Source organism: Schistocerca gregaria, unplaced genomic scaffold (genome assembly GCF_023897955.1).
Source record: "Schistocerca gregaria isolate iqSchGreg1 unplaced genomic scaffold, iqSchGreg1.2 ptg000670l, whole genome shotgun sequence".
NCBI classification, from domain to species: domain Eukaryota; kingdom Metazoa; phylum Arthropoda; class Insecta; order Orthoptera; family Acrididae; genus Schistocerca; species Schistocerca gregaria.
In genome coordinates this window covers 27501-35000 of record NW_026062053.1, presented here as the reverse complement: position 1 = coordinate 35000, position 7500 = coordinate 27501, and the positions used below count along the sequence as shown (strand labels likewise).

Sequence of the window (7500 nt, the reverse complement as noted above, 5' to 3'; positions counted from 1 at the left end):
GAGTCGTTTGCTCGCGGCTTCAGCATATCAAGCAAGCCGGAGATCTCACCCATTTAAAGTTTGAGAATAGGTTGAGGTCGTTTCGGCCCCAAGGCCTCTAATCATTCGCTTTACCGGATGAGACTCGTACGAGCACCAGCTATCCTGAGGGAAACTTCGGAGGGAACCAGCTACTAGATGGTTCGATTAGTCTTTCGCCCCTATACCCAGCTCCGACGATCGATTTGCACGTCAGAATCGCTACGGACCTCCATCAGGGTTTCCCCTGACTTCGTCCTGGCCAGGCATAGTTCACCATCTTTCGGGTCCCAACGTGTACGCTCTAGGTGCGCCTCACCTCGCAATGAGGACGAGACGCCCCGGGAGTGCGGAGGCCGCCGCCCCGTGAAGGGCGGGGAAGCCCCATCCTCCCTCGGCCCGCGCAAGGCGAGACCTTCACTTTCATTACGCCTTTAGGTTTCGTACAGCCCAATGACTCGCGCACATGTTAGACTCCTTGGTCCGTGTTTCAAGACGGGTCGTGAAATTGTCCAAAGCTGAAGCGCCGCTGACGGGAGCGATTATTCCGCCCGAGAGCATCCCGAGCCAACAGCGGCGCGGGTCCGGGGCCGGGCCAGGTAGGTCCGTCATCCGGGAAGAACCGCGCGCGCTTGCCGGGAGCCCGAGCACCCAAAGGGGCGAATCGACTCCTCCAGATATACCGCCGAGCAGCCAGCCAGGACACCGGGGCTCTGCCCAACAGACGCGAACCGAGGCCCGCGGAAGGACAGGCTGCGCACCCGGGCCGTAGGCCGGCACCCAGCGGGTCGCGACGTCCTACTAGGGGAGAAGTGCGGCCCACCGCACACCGGAACGGCCCCACCCCGCGGCGAGTGGAAAGGCAACCGGACACGACCCCGCCGCGGATTGCTCCGCGCGGGCGGCCGGCCCCATCTGCCGAGGGCGGGGGCCAGTGGCCGGATGGGCGTGAATCTCACCTGTTCGACCTTTCGGACTTCTCACGTTTACCCCAGAACGGTTTCACGTACTTTTGAACTCTCTCTTCAAAGTTCTTTTCAACTTTCCCTCACGGTACTTGTTCGCTATCGGTCTCGTGGTCATATTTAGTCTCAGATGGAGTTTACCACCCACTTGGAGCTGCACTCTCAAGCAACCCGACTCGAAGGAGAGGTCCCGCCGACGCTCGCACCGGCCGCTACGGGCCTGGCACCCTCTACGGGCCGTGGCCTCATTCAAGTTGGACTTGGGCTCGGCGCGAGGCGTCGGGGTAGTGGACCCTCCCAAACACCACATGCCACGACAGGCGGCAGCCTGCGGGGTTCGGTGCTGGACTCTTCCCTGTTCGCTCGCCGCTACTGGGGGAATCCTTGTTAGTTTCTTTTCCTCCGCTTAGTAATATGCTTAAATTCAGCGGGTAGTCTCGCCTGCTCTGAGGTCGTTGTACGAGGTGTCGCACGCCACACCGCCAGCCGGCTGTGCACGCTACCGAGAAAGTACCGGTATGCGAACCGCCAGGCGACGGGCGCGCATCGCACGTTTAAGGAGACGCGGCCGGCCACACAGGCGACCACGACACTCCCACGTCTCCGAAGCGGGACAAACGCCGCGCGCTTCAGTATACGTAGCCGACCCTCAGCCAGACGTGGCCCGGGAACGGAATCCATGGACCGCAATGTGCGTTCGAAACGTCGATGTTCATGTGTCCTGCAGTTCACATGTCGACGCGCAATTTGCTGCGTTCTTCATCGACCCACGAGCCGAGTGATCCACCGTCCTGGGTGATCTTTTCCTTTTCAGTCTCCCACTGTCTCTTTCAAGACAGTAGCATTTGCGGGACTGAGGCGTCTGACGGCCCCTGTTCCACTATTTTTTTTTGTGTCCAACGGCCTCACAGCCGATGGGCGTCGTACGGCTCCACACCGGAGCGGACAGGCACTCGGGCGAACGTCATTCAAAACCGGCGCCAGGCGCCAGGTACCGCAGGCCAGCCGCTCCAGAGCTTCAGCGCTCGTACCACACAACAACAACACTTCCGCTAGTTTTGAGAGGCACGCGTGGTTCCGCACGCGGCGCACGGCCACTGCCGTACAGGTAGCGTGTTGCGCGACACGACACGACACGCACATCGAAAGACATGCAGTCTAGTCGGTAATGATCCTTCCGCAGGTTCACCTACGGAAACCTTGTTACGACTTTTACTTCCTCTAAATGATCAAGTTTGGTCATCTTTCCGGTAGCATCGGCAACGACAGAGTCGATGCCGCGTACCAGTCCGAAGACCTCACTAAATCATTCAATCGGTAGTAGCGACGGGCGGTGTGTACAAAGGGCAGGGACGTAATCAACGCGAGCTTATGACTCGCGCTTACTGGGAATTCCTCGTTCATGGGGAACAATTGCAAGCCCCAATCCCTAGCACGAAGGAGGTTCAGCGGGTTACCCCGACCTTTCGGCCTAGGAAGACACGCTGATTCCTTCAGTGTAGCGCGCGTGCGGCCCAGAACATCTAAGGGCATCACAGACCTGTTATTGCTCAATCTCGTGCGGCTAGAAGCCGCCTGTCCCTCTAAGAAGAAAAGTAATCGCTGACAGCACGAAGGATGTCACGCGACTAGTTAGCAGGCTAGAGTCTCGTTCGTTATCGGAATTAACCAGACAAATCGCTCCACCAACTAAGAACGGCCATGCACCACCACCCACCGAATCAAGAAAGAGCTATCAATCTGTCAATCCTTCCGGTGTCCGGGCCTGGTGAGGTTTCCCGTGTTGAGTCAAATTAAGCCGCAGGCTCCACTCCTGGTGGTGCCCTTCCGTCAATTCCTTTAAGTTTCAGCTTTGCAACCATACTTCCCCCGGAACCCAAAAGCTTTGGTTTCCCGGAGGCTGCCCGCCGAGTCATCGGAGGAACTGCGGCGGATCGCTGGCTGGCATCGTTTATGGTTAGAACTAGGGCGGTATCTGATCGCCTTCGAACCTCTAACTTTCGTTCTTGATTAATGAAAACATACTTGGCAAATGCTTTCGCTTCTGTTCGTCTTGCGACGATCCAAGAATTTCACCTCTAACGTCGCAATACGAATGCCCCCGCCTGTCCCTATTAATCATTACCTCGGGTTCCGAAAACCAACAAAATAGAACCGAGGTCCTATTCCATTATTCCATGCACACAGTATTCAGGCGGGCTTGCCTGCTTTAAGCACTCTAATTTGTTCAAAGTAAACGTGCCGGCCCACCGAGACACTCAACAAAGAGCACCCTGGTAGGATTTAAACGGGGTCCGCCTCGGGACGCGAAAGCACCCCTTCGGCTCGCCCCACCGGCAGGACGTCCCACGATACATGCCAGTTAAACACCGACGGGCGGTGAACCAACAGCGTGGGACACAAATCCAACTACGAGCTTTTTAACCGCAACAACTTTAATATACGCTATTGGAGCTGGAATTACCGCGGCTGCTGGCACCAGACTTGCCCTCCAATAGATACTCGTTAAAGGATTTAAAGTGTACTCATTCCGATTACGGGGCCTCGGATGAGTCCCGTATCGTTATTTTTCGTCACTACCTCCCCGTGCCGGGAGTGGGTAATTTGCGCGCCTGCTGCCTTCCTTGGATGTGGTAGCCGTTTCTCAGGCTCCCTCTCCGGAATCGAACCCTGATTCCCCGTTACCCGTTACAACCATGGTAGGCGCAGAACCTACCATCGACAGTTGATAAGGCAGACATTTGAAAGATGCGTCGCCGGTACGAGGACCGTGCGATCAGCCCAAAGTTATTCAGAGTCACCAAGGCAAACGGACCAGACAAGCCAATCCGATTGGTTTTGATCTAATAAAAGCGTCCCTTCCATCTCTGGTCGGGACTCTGTTTGCATGTATTAGCTCTAGAATTACCACAGTTATCCAAGTAACGTGGGTACGATCTAAGGAACCATAACTGATTTAATGAGCCATTCGCGGTTTCACCTTAATGCGGCTTGTACTGAGACATGCATGGCTTAATCTTTGAGACAAGCATATGACTACTGGCAGGATCAACCAGGGAGCTGCGTCAACTAGAGCTGAGCAGCCGGCCGCCCGGGAGTGTGTCCCGGGGGCCCGCGCGAACACGCAAGCGTCCGCTCAATTATTCTGCAAACAGGAGGAGGCCGAGCTCCCCTGCACGATACACCTCGAAACCCTCTCAGGTCCCGGCGGCGCGCAGCGCCGTCCTAGGTACTTGGTCGGTTTCGAGAGAGGCGCAATCGCCCGGAGTTAGGCGAGTAGACGGTTTTAGTGCGAACACCCTTGCTCCCAACTGAGCTTGCCGCTGCCGACAGAGGCCCGGGAGCGTGCTGTCGTGGCATTGCCGGCGGGAGACAACACGCGCCACCTATGGTGACCGGCAGCTCCAACGCCAGCGCCACACAAGGGCAAAGCCCCACTTGGGTGCAGAAGCGAACTCTCCCAGCACAGCGCACGCGCCAACACGTCCGCACAACTGCGATACAAACCACCTGCGAGAACCGCTGGGGCGACCGAGCAGCAGACGGCGTCGCGGCGCCGAGTGCCAGGCGGCGGCGCATCCTCAACGCACACAGTCCTCAATCAGACCAGCACACTGCAGATGTCCACCGCGCTTCGCACCGGGCTCGGCTGAACCAACTTTGGCCGCCAGGCGCCGCGTGCAGGGTGCGCCGCAGCGTAGCTGCGCCGCCTGCCGAGCCCGTCGGCTGGCGCTCCTGCCACTCGGCGCCCCCCACCAGCCGCCTGTTGCGCGTGCGCCCACGCAGCGCGCGGCCAACACGCCGGGCGGCCCCCCTTCACCGGCCGGGAACAGTCCCACCAAGCCACCGCCGCGTATCGCTTCATACCCACATGGGCCTAGTCACGTGTGTGGATGTGGCGGGTACCGCTGAAACAACCGGTTAATAGCTGTACCGATCGTCGCCATCACAGATTCACCTCCAGCGTGAACAACCGCTCAACAACGGATTTCCAGTTCATTTGCGTATCTTGGGCAGTAAACGTAGATGTCCACCTACATTTGCGAATTCAACAATTCTTGCATGCCAGGATGTCATGTGTCACGACACGCTACATCAGACCACATACACACTGCGACATGTGCAGAAGAGAACACGTGGAAGGTGGCCCGCGCACGTATGCGATGTCCCTTCCGCGATCCACTGTCAACCGGCATCTGCGGCATGTCCCAGATATGGAACGCGGTCCACCAGGGTAGCACTTTGTGTGAGGCAATACGACAAAGTCGGAATACACGCGTCACTACATCACACGGCTCACGCTGACCTGACCTGACTCACCGCACCACCACCCCCAGCGACCCAGGGTGACATACAATGCGTTCGTACGTTCCTCCCACACGCCTCTACGGCGTACCACAGTGCAACCTAGCTGTTATTGGGAGACGAGACAAGTAGCATCGAGCACAACATATGGAAATTGAGATTCGACACCGTTGGGCACAGCCAGCGTACGGTCACACGTATCACACTACTTCACTCTGTACGTAACTACCGATGATCGGTACAGCGTGTGGGTTACGCGTACGACATCAGCGGACAATGGACACAGACCATACCACGACGTACACTGAGGGCGTCGACATCTGAACGCAACTGAACAGCTGCGAGGCTCATTTAACACTCAAACGCCAGACCGACCAGCTTGAGAGGACGGAGACACAAAGAGAGGGGCAGAGGGGGGGGGGGGGCGATATAGTCCTATTGCAGTACAATTGACAGTGGATAGCGGGAATATGTGGAAAGTAAGCAACACTCGCAAGACATCTACATGAGGATAACAACGACACCAGAGATTCCGAGCAGTGAACTATGTTAGGCAAAGGGACAACGTGGGTTAGGTTAAGGGACAACGTGGGTTAGGTTAAGGGACAACGTGGGTTAGGTTAAGGGACAACGTGGGTTAGGTTAAGGGACAACGTGGGTTAGGTTAAGGGACAACGTGGGTTAGGTTAAGGGACAACGTGGGTTAGGTTAAGGGACAACGTGGGTTAGGTTAAGGGACAACGTGGGTTAGGTTAAGGGACAACGTGGGTTAGGTTAAGGGACAACGTGGGTTAGGTTAAGGGACAACGTGGGTTAGGTTAAGGGACAACGTGGGTTAGGTTAAGGGACAACGTGGGTTAGGTTAAGGGACAACGTGGGTTAGGTTAAGGGACAACGTGGGTTAGGTTAAGGGACAACGTGGGTTAGGTTAAGGGACAAATTGAGTTAGGTTAAGGGACAAATTGAGTTAGGTTAAGGGACAAATTGAGTTAGGTTAAGGGACAAATTGAGTTAGGTTAAGGGACAAATTGAGTTAGGTTAAGGGACAAATTGAGTTAGGTTAAGGGACAAATTGAGTTAGGTTAAGGGACAAATTGAGTTAGGTTAAGGGACAACGTGGGTTAGGTTAAGGGACAAATTGAGTTAGGTTAAGGGACAAATTGAGTTAGGTTAAGGGACAAATTGAGTTAGGTTAAGGGACAAATTGAGTTAGGTTAAGGGACAAATTGAGTTAGGTTAAGGGACAAATTGAGTTAGGTTAAGGGACAAATTGAGTTAGGTTAAGGGACAAATTGAGTTAGGTTAAGGGACAAATTGAGTTAGGTTAAGGGACAAATTGAGTTAGGTTAAGGGACAAATTGAGTTAGGTTAAGGGACAAATTGAGTTAGGTTAAGGGACAAATTGAGTTAGGTTAAGGGACAAATTGAGTTAGGTTAAGGGATAATCTGGTACAACCACAGTTAGGTTAAGCGATAATCTGGTACAGCCACAGTTAGGTTAAGCGATAATCTGGTACAGCCACAGTTAGGTTAAGCGATAATCTGGTACAGCCACAGTTAGGTTAAGCGATAATCTGGTACAGCCACAGTTAGGTTAAGCGATAATCTGGTACAGCCACAGTTAGGTTAAGCGATAATCTGGTACAGCCACAGTTAGGTTAAGCGATAATCTGGTACAGCCACAGTTAGGTTAAGCGATAATCTGGTAAAACCACAGTTAGGTTAAGCGATAAAGTTGGTTAAATTTGGTATTGTGTGGGAAGGGGGCAGAGAGGGGGGGGGGTGGATAGTGGTGGCAGTACGCGGATGCCTGAGTCACCGTCAGATACGTCACGTCGGTTCGATGCTTGTAGCAAGAGGCTGGCGGGTCTGTGTCTCTCACTTCTGCAATTTTTCATGTGGTATAACACGAGGGCGGGTGGTGATATTTGGTGCCCCTCTGTGTAGGATGTGTGTTGGTGGTGTTGGTTTATCTGAGCAATGGTAGTTGTCGGAGGAGTGTGGTATTGTGCTTTTATAGGTGGACCTACTGGTCTGGTTATCATAGTGTCGACGGTGCAATGTGGCAGAGAGGGTGCACTCGACATTGTCGCATTCCAGATGTTTACGTATTGTGTGTCTCCGTTGCAGGCCGAGAGTAGTGCATGTTCGAGTGTCTGGCTGACGTGCGATTCACGTTGTGTGCCCAGTCTTACAGCACGTATAGGGACAT

The 7500-nt window shown here is 54.7% G+C and overlaps 3 non-coding genes across 3 annotated transcripts in view; all 3 read right to left on the bottom strand.

The window, feature by feature from the left end:
* Positions 1-1438, bottom strand: part of LOC126318531 (large subunit ribosomal RNA) — a 4222-nt gene extending 2784 nt beyond the window's left edge. The window contains exon 1 of the ribosomal RNA XR_007557351.1: positions 1-1438. This exon is cut by the window's left edge and continues 2784 nt beyond it. This is a non-coding gene — a ribosomal RNA (large subunit ribosomal RNA).
* Positions 1439-1626: 188 nt separating this feature from the next.
* On the bottom strand, positions 1627-1781 carry LOC126318513 (5.8S ribosomal RNA). Its single transcript, XR_007557335.1, has one exon. It is a non-coding gene; the product is annotated as a 5.8S ribosomal RNA (ribosomal RNA).
* Positions 1782-2149: 368 nt separating this feature from the next.
* LOC126318510 (small subunit ribosomal RNA) lies at positions 2150-4042 on the bottom strand. The gene has a single exon (XR_007557332.1). It is a non-coding gene; the product is annotated as a small subunit ribosomal RNA (ribosomal RNA).
* Between the last annotated feature and the right edge of the window lie 3458 nt (positions 4043-7500).